This window comes from Callithrix jacchus, chromosome 15, assembly GCF_049354715.1.
Source record: "Callithrix jacchus isolate 240 chromosome 15, calJac240_pri, whole genome shotgun sequence".
Lineage (NCBI taxonomy): Eukaryota > Metazoa > Chordata > Mammalia > Primates > Cebidae > Callithrix > Callithrix jacchus.
In genome coordinates, this window is record NC_133516.1 from 11,448,166 (window position 1) to 11,457,096 (window position 8,931).

The window sequence follows — 8,931 nt, forward strand, 5'->3', positions numbered from 1 at the left end:
TTGAAATTCCCTTGACCCAAAAATAACTATCTGGAAGCCAAGAACGACTATCTGGAAGTCAGCATCCTCAGAGTCCATTTCAGAGGCAAACTAGAAATATGTCAGTGTAAACTATGAAAGTCCAGAGCCTTCGTTTGAGTAAAACTAGGTGCAGCAAAACCATGGGCTCCATGCATGACTGGTATTGTAAAAGAGGCCACAGGGAGAATTAAATATGATACCCTTGGCCGGGCGCAGTGGCTCACACCTGCGATCCCAACACTTTGTGAGGCCGAGGTGGCCAGATCGTTTGAGGTCAGGAGTTTAAGAGCAGCCTGGCCAACGTGGTAGAACCTCATCTCTACTAAAAATATAAAAATTAGCCAGGCATGGTGGCAGGTGCCTGTGATCCCAGCTACCTGGGAGGCTGGGGCAGGAGAATCACTTGAATCCAGGAGGCAAAGGTTGCGGTGAGCTGAGATCACAACACTACACTCCAGCCTGGGCAACAGAACAAAATTCCATCTGCAAAGTTTCTTCTAAACTCAATTTAAGGCACCATGTACCAAAACCAGATAGCAATAAATTAAATAAATTTTAGCCTTTTTCATGCCATCCAATTACATCTTGGTAAGTTCACAAACATGTTTCCGAAAATGCTGGAGGAGTTTTTCTCTTTAGGAGTTTTTCTCTTTACCCTGCTTAACAAAAGATTTCACACACAAAGAGAATGGAGACAGCCCCACTTCAGGACATGCTACAGGGAGAGAACTGACTGTCCCAAAAAGAGAGGGCTCCACACCCCTCTGACAACTCCACAATAGACCAGCTACACACAAATGCCTGAAGTAAGGAAGTCCATTAAGAAAATGAACAGTTGGTGAGATCAAGACTTCTGAGCCAAAGGGCCTGCAGCTGGTCTGACGATTCATCAAAAAGTCTGAATTTAAATGGACACATATCGGACTGTGACACGTAATAAAAGAACTGAAGCAGCCAAGTGTCTTGATTTGGGTTTCCTTTCCACTGTATGCAGCTCCAGTGAATGGAGAAGTGAGCATGCCTGTGGTACTCCTGACACATCTGGGATAGTTCCCATCCACAGTAGTCAACCTTTGGGATTATCCACACATTGCAGGGTCACTGCCCATCTGTGCTGACCTCGAATGTCCAGAGAAAAGCTTTTGTTTAGAGGCTGGAGAGAAAAATGTCAAACCTGAAAGCCCATGAACTGTCTTAGCCAGGGGGAACACATGAAGGAAACACCATAGAATCTCACATCAGAAGCCTAATTTCAGGTTGACCTCGAAAGCTTTACGATTGTTGAGTAATCAGCTTACTTTCTCTAGGCTCTGTTATTCTCACATCAATAAAAAGAAAAGCAGACTGAATAGTCTCCCAGATCGATTCCAATCTTAACATCCTCTGGCTTTATGATTAAAGAATGATACTAATAAATAAGGTTAAAACTGTGGCTTAACCCCAGTAGGAGCCCGCTGGGATTATGCTAAGCAAAACTAGTCCACATAGAAAGAGCCATTCTGACCACATCCCCCCCTATGCCAGCTATCATACACATATGCACCACGGGTATGAAAAGTCCCTTCCACAGACGACTGTCTGATTCAATCATAGGCTGATTTATTCATTCAAACAACAAATATTTACTGAGCACCTTCTAGGGATTTAGGCTTACAACAGAACAAAACAGACAAAATCCCTTCCCTTACTTACCTTTTAGTGAAGGAGGAGGGGGAGTCAAACATCAAATAGGAAATATAATTAACGATATATTTTATGCAGGGCAGTGCTGGGATTCACTCATGGTGGCTGGAAAAATATTAAGGGAAATATTAGGGAAGTATAGAATATAGTCTCAAACCTTTGGGAAGCCGAAGTTTTAATGAGCCAGGCTGAAGACAGCCAGTTCTTACATTCGAGCTTTAAGTCATATGGTTGAGCCTGTTTACCCCACATTCCTTTTTCTCTACTCTGTTTACTCATGTAAACTTCATGCCAGCTGTTCCTCTAAGGGGAAGGTTGAAAAAGAATTACTTCTTAATGCTGTTTATTCTGGACCTCAGAACCAAAAGTTTTTATCATTCTTAAAACCACTCTTTTAACCATCTTAATTATCCACAAGTATGTTAACTTAAAACCTCTTTTACTACTTCTATACTGAATAAATGCAAGAATGAACAAGGAGTCTATTAGCTGCAATCACTCTCTAAAACTTGATGACACCCTAGCCCAACTCTTACACTGTATTCTGTATGTACGGGCATATTTTATTCATCTGATACTTATACTAAATAAATGTTTGTTTAATAAGTGAAACTAAATGTGAATTGTAAGTATAAAGAAGTCACGATGAGAGGTGAGCAAAAGGCCCATCTTCATCAAATTAATCTCTTCTTAGGGAAGACACTGAATTTGTGCCTGCAGATTATCATCTTACCTTTTAATAACAAATTTAATTTCATTGCCCACTTGAATGATGTTTCCCAGCCTTGGGATTCCCTATCATGAGGGACTTCTGAAAGGAAATGTTTTCCAGTAGTTCTTCCACACACAGATCATTCACATGTCCTTCAAATTTTTGGTCTTAAAAACGATCTTCAAAGATTAAACTTTGTTTTGCAATATCCTTAAACAGAAGAGAAAGAAAAAATCATTATAGACAATAAAGAACATAACCTAAGCTGGTGTGCAGTGGCATTATCTTAGTTCCTTGCAATCTCGGCCTCTCGGGTTCAAGCAATCCTCCTGCCTCAGTCTCCCGAGTAGCTGAGATTACAGGTGCCTGCCAGCATGCCTGTCTAATTTTTGTATATTTTTAGTAGAGACAGGGCTTAACTAAGTTGGCCAGGCTGGTCTCCAACTCCTGACCTCAGGTGATCCACCCACCTTGGCCTCCCAAAGTGCTGGGATTACAGGCATGAGCCAATGTGCCCAGTCACAAACACTATTTGGAAGCAGCTTTTTGCTACTATCTGCTCGTGACTGTAATAACCCTCCTCCATTGGCTGCCTTACAGTAGCGCATTTCGGGCTACAATTTCATCTGCACTGCAGCCATGAGATCAATGCTCTTTATCCCTTCAACCTCGTGAGCATGCTGTTTAATAAGAAATAACTTTCCACAAAGAATTCATGGAATGGGAATTAAAAATAGTAAGCAGAGGCTGGTTTAGATGAAAAGAGGCATAACAACCAAAGTTAGCATATGAAGATTGTTTAAAGCCATATCTAAAACAAAATTTTCTCAGATACTATTCAGATAAGAGTAAGGAAACTCGACTAAGGGCTACATATGAGCTGACACCAAAAAATCATTGTTAAATTTGTCAGATGTGATGAGAGAGTGGCTGTTTGGGGATGCACACAGAACAGATAAAATGATGTGGTGACTGCGATTTGCTTTATAATATTCCTGCAAAGGGAGGTAAAAGAATAGCAGAACAAAATGTGGACAATCTTAATGATCGCAGAAATTGAGGAATGGGTATTTCAGTTTATATCGTACTATTTTCTCTACTTTTGAATAGGTATAAAAACTATAATTTAAAAATGTAAAAAAAAACAGTCGGGAGCAGTGGCTCATTCCTATAATTCCAGCACTTAAGGAGGCTGAGGCAGGTGGATCACTTGGGTCACGAGTTAAGATACCACCTGGCCAACATGGTGAAACCCTGCCTCTACCAAAACTACACACACAAAATATTAGCCAAATGTGGTGACAGGCACCTGTAGTCCCAGCCACTCAGGAGGCTGAGGCAAGAGAATCACTTGCACCCAGCAGAAAGAGGCTACAGTGAGCCAAGATCAGCCTCGGCGACAGAGTGAGAATCTGCTTCAAAAAAAAAAAAAAAACACCAAAAACAAAGATAAAAGTAAAAATTAATTTACTATTCCCTGCTCTGAAGCCACATCTAAACAGAATTCTAAAAAGAAAGATTCTAGCAATTTACATGGTGCTATTTATATAGAAATCTCCCTTGCACCTTTCTATGTAATTTTAAATATTTTGCAACCTGATGGCTGGGAGTGGTTCAAAGCTGGGCATGGTAACACATGCCTGTAGCCCCGGCCACTTAGGACGCTGAGGCAGGAGGATAACATGAGCCCAAAAGTTCTAGTCACGCCCAGACAACATAACAAGACCTGGTTTCTTTAAAAAGAAATGGGGACCTGAGAGGGAGCTCATTGATGAGTTATTTTGGTGATATAAACAAGTGCTATCAAAACACTAGTATAAAATCCAAAATTAAATCTACTGCCAGATTTTTCTCCTTACCTCTGGACTCATTTATGCAATTGCCTCCTCTACCTCCACAACTCAACTTGAAAGAAATTAATTTCTTTGATCTTAGATTGGCTTTCCTCTAACATCTAAGATTTGTATTAAATTCTTACTTCATGTTATTAGCACCAAATCTGAAAGGATCTAGTATAGGAACTCTTTGAGATAAGAAACACATAAAATGAAATCGTTCTCATATCTGTAAAAAGAAGTATGCCCATAAACAAACAGTAAAAAATTAGAGGCTTTCAGTCACAATAAAGAATGATGTTAAATAAAATTATTCTGTCAATTCAACAAGAAACTATATAAACCTAATTCTAACAAACTTTCTATAAAATAAAAAAGAACCAATTGTCAGAGCTGAGAGTAAAAAGTGGAAGTTTTAGAAAGAGATGAAGTCAACTGCAGAACATGCCTATCACATATCATAAAGACTGTCCCAATCACACCCATCCCCCTTATTCCACCTAGTATCACCTGAGGTCAGGAGCCCAAGACCAACCTGGCCAACATAGAAAAATCCCTTCTCTACTAATAATACAAAAATTAGTCTTGAATGGTGGTGGGTGACTGTGAGGCAAAAGAACTGCCTGAACCCAAGAGCCAGTTAGCCAAAATCATATCATAGCACTCCAACCTGGGTGACAACAGTGAAAACTGTCTCAGGAAAAAGAAAAACAAATTCCTTTGGGAAGGCTTTCTTCATAGAGATCTTCAACATGAGACTGGAGAGAAGGGTATGGAATCATCACCGGACCTTTGGCTTTTACACCTTGAGGTATAAGAACAAAAAGGAAAAGGGATATAATTTAAACACAATTTGCAGGAAAGAATCATTATTGAATCTGTATTGCTCTTTAACTTTCTTTTCTTGAAACAGAGTTTCACTCTTGTCGCCCAGGCTGGAGTGCAGTGGCATGATCTCAGCTCACGGCAAGCTCCATTTCTCAGGTTCAAATGATTCTCCTGCCTCAGCCTGCTGAATAGCTGGTATACAGGAGCCTACCACCACCCCCAGCTAAGTTTTGGATTTTTTGCAGAGACAGAGTTTCAACATTTTGGCCAGGCTGGTCTCGATCCCCTGACCTCAGGTGATCTGCTCGTCTCAGCCTCCCAAAGTACTGGGATGAGCCACTGAGCTGCCTCAGCACTTTCTTATGTTCTTAAATAGCCTAACCCAGGTGGGGGCAGTAGCTCATGCCTGTAATCCCAACAACTTTGAAAGACAAGGTCAGAAGGTTGCTTCAACCTAGGAGTTCAAGACAGGCCTGGGCAACATAGCTAGACCACTCCTCATCTCTACAAAAATTAGGCCAGGTGTGCACCGCACCTAGTTAATTTTTATATCTTTTGTAGAGAGAGGGTTTCATCATGATGCCCAGGCTGGTCTCAACCTCCTGAGCCCAAGCCATCCCCCCGCCTCGGCCCTCAAAGTGCTGGGATTACAGGGCCCAGGGAGCCTCATGTTTTCTTTAAGCAGTCCCCTACTCTTCACACTTGGATAGTTTTCTTTTTGTTCTTTTAGGCAGGGTGTACCTCAGTCTCACAGGTTGGAGTTCTGTGCTGGGATCATAGCTCATTGCAGCCTTGAACCCTGGGGTTCAAGTAGCTGGGAGGCTGAGGTGGGACTACAGATACAGGTCATACCATGTTGCTCAAGCTGCTCTTGAACTCCTGGACTGAAGGGATCCCCCTACCTCAGCCACACAGACATTGCAGTTACCAGGCTTCACTCTGAGAAGACAACACATCTCCAGGCCCTGTCCTTTCCCTGTGACTTCCCTGAAAACCCACCCCTGTGACATCACAGAGCCCCCCCTCAGATGGAGCCAATCAGAACTCCAAAAGAAAATGTCAGTTGCATGCCAGTCAGATGTCGGCATTGTTTATGTTTCAAAAGCTAACACTGGTATGACTGACTTAGTGTTGGACCCAGAAAAATTAAAAAGTGAAGGATAAAAACATGTAAAATAGGCTGAGTATGATGGCTCATGCCTGTAATCCCAGCACTTTCAGAGAACGAGGCAGGTAAATCACAAACTCAGGATTTTGAGACCAGCCTGGCCAATAAGGAGGCTGAGGAAAAAGAATTGCTTGAATCCAGGAGGCAGAGATTGCAGCCAGCCGAGATCACGCCACTGCACTCCAGGCTGGGTGACAAGAGTGAAAACTTTGTCTCAGAAAAAAAATTCTTTGGGAAGTCCTTCTACATAAAGATCTTCAACATGAGACTGGAAAAAAACTGTAAGATCATCCTGGACCTTTGGCTTTTAAGCTTGAGCTGTAACTGAAAAAAAAAGGATATCATTTAAATACAATTTGTAAAAAAAATAATTATTCAATCTGTATTGCTGTTTAATTTTTTTTTTTTTTAACGAAGTCTTGGTCTGTTGCCAAATGGGAGTGCAGTGGCACAATCTCAGCTCACTGCAGCCTCCATCTCTCATGTGCAAACAATTCTCCTGCCTCCGCCTCCTGAGTATTTGGGACTACAGGTGGCTGCCACCATGCCCAACTAATTTTGGTACATTCAGTAGAGACGGGGTTTCACCATATTGGCTAAAATCATCTTGATCTCCTGTCCTCATGATCCACCCACCTTGGCCTCCCAAAGTTCTAGAATTACAGGCATGAGCCACCAGGCCCTGCATTGCTCTTTAACTTTTATAATTTGTTCTTTACTTCTGTTATTGTAATTCAGTCCAAAAAATAGTATGAAAAAAATAAAAAGAACCTCCAAAATGCTAATATTCTGATTATCAAACTCTACAGCAAAATATCCCATTACAGCTGGGTACAGTGACTCACACCTGTAATCCAGCACTTTGGGAGCCTGAGGTCAGTGAATCACATAAGATCAGTAGTTCAAGACCATCCTTGCCAACATGGGAAAACCCATCTCTACTAAAAATACAAAAACTACCTATGTGTGGAGACAGGTGCCTGCAATCCCAGCTACTCGGGAAGCTGAGGTAGGAGAATCACTTGAACCCAGGAGGTGGAGTTGCACTGAGCCAAGATCATGCCATTGCACTCCAGCATGAGGGACAAGAGGGAAACTCTGGCTCAAAAAAAAAAAAAAAAAACCAGAAAAGGAAAGAAAGAAAGAAATAATCCCATTATTTAAGCCAATGTAGATAGAGCCAGACTTTCTACAACAGTCTGAACCAAATTATAAGGCCAGAAAAAAATACCGGCTAATGTTATTTAATATATGCAGTACTGAATGAAAAATGCAATATTTTCAAAACATAAACATTAGTGTAACCTCATTGGACTTAGAAATAATTTTTTTAACTAATAGAAACCAAAGATTCTCCTGAACTGCAACATTTAAGCTAGCATTTATTTACTCAAGATTGAAATACTACAACAGCTATAAAAAGTCAAGAGCTGGGATGGGCACTGTGGCTGATACTTGTAATCCCAGCACTTTGGGAGGCCGAGGCAGTCAGAAAACCTGAGGTCTGGAGTTCGAGACCAGCCTAACCAACATGGAAAAATCCCGTCTTGACTAAAAAACAAACAAACAAACAAACAAAATTGGCTAGACATGGTGGTATACACCTGTAATCCCAGCTACTTGGGAGACTGAGGCAGGAGAATCACTTGAACCCAGGAGGAGGATGTTGTGATGAGCTGAGATCAAGCCTTTGCATTCCAGCCTGGGCAACAAAAGCGAAACTACGTCTCAAAAAAAAAAAAAAAAAAAAAATTCAAGAGCTAGTCATTGAACGGGCTCACACCTGTAACCCCAGCACTTTGCAAGGCCTAGGTGGGTGGATCACCTGAGGTCAGGAGTTCGAGACCAGCCTGGCCAACATGGTGAAACCCCGTCTCTACTAAAAATACAAAAATTAGCCTGGCATGGTGGCACTTACCTGTAGTCCCAACTACTAGAGACACTGAAGCAGGAGGATTGCTTGAACCTGAGAGGTGGACATTGCAGTGAGCTGAGATCATGCCACTGCCCTCCACCCTGGGTGACAGAGCAAGACTCTCTCAAAGAAACAAAATGGCAAGAGCATGGGTAGTAGTCAAATTAAACATAACCAACAATCTCCCATCAGAATAGCTCCATTTTTTGCTATCATTATGTGTTAAAGTCTATTTGCTAAACATTGACATTTGTCCTAAACTTTCAAGTGCACCATATAACACATTGGTGCTCACTGAAGTTTAATATCCTTTGCTGTACACTAAACTTGAAATATCATACTTATAGATCAAAACCAAAGTATCTTTCCCTAAGGTAATTACCACTAATGCTGCTTTAAAATTATAAAATGTGAAGATTTTTTATAATGTCACAACAGCTGAAAATTATTGTCGTTAAACAGAATAATCTAATAAATCACCATCACAAAAAAGCCCCACAACATAATCTATTTCATCTTATGAAAAGCACTTACATTTATAAAACTGTTAGAGTCAATTTATAAAACGTTAATAGCAAATTATTTTTACTTAGAATTGTACTAAATTAACAATACAATAAAGACATAGGCCAGGTGTGGTGGCTCACACCTGTATCCCAGCACTTCAGTAGGCCCAAGGCAAATGGATCACTTGAGGTCACAAGTTCCAGATCAGCCTTGCCGACATGGGGAGACCCCACATCTACTAAAAATACAAAAATCAGGCAGG

General features: G+C 41.1%; 1 protein-coding gene across 2 annotated transcripts in view; it reads right to left on the bottom strand.

Annotated features, from left to right (window-relative positions):
• The window catches only part of LOC144576556 (uncharacterized), a 537,019-nt gene that overhangs the window by 29,087 nt on the left and 499,001 nt on the right, over positions 1–8,931 (bottom strand). For both annotated transcript variants that reach the window (XM_078350261.1, XM_078350262.1), the window contains exons 29-31: positions 4,922–5,056; positions 2,438–2,626; positions 1,714–1,809 (exon numbers count right to left, since the gene is read on the bottom strand). The gene's annotated coding sequence lies outside the window, so the exon portion shown is untranslated. The remainder of the gene's footprint in view (positions 1–1,713; positions 1,810–2,437; positions 2,627–4,921; positions 5,057–8,931) is intronic.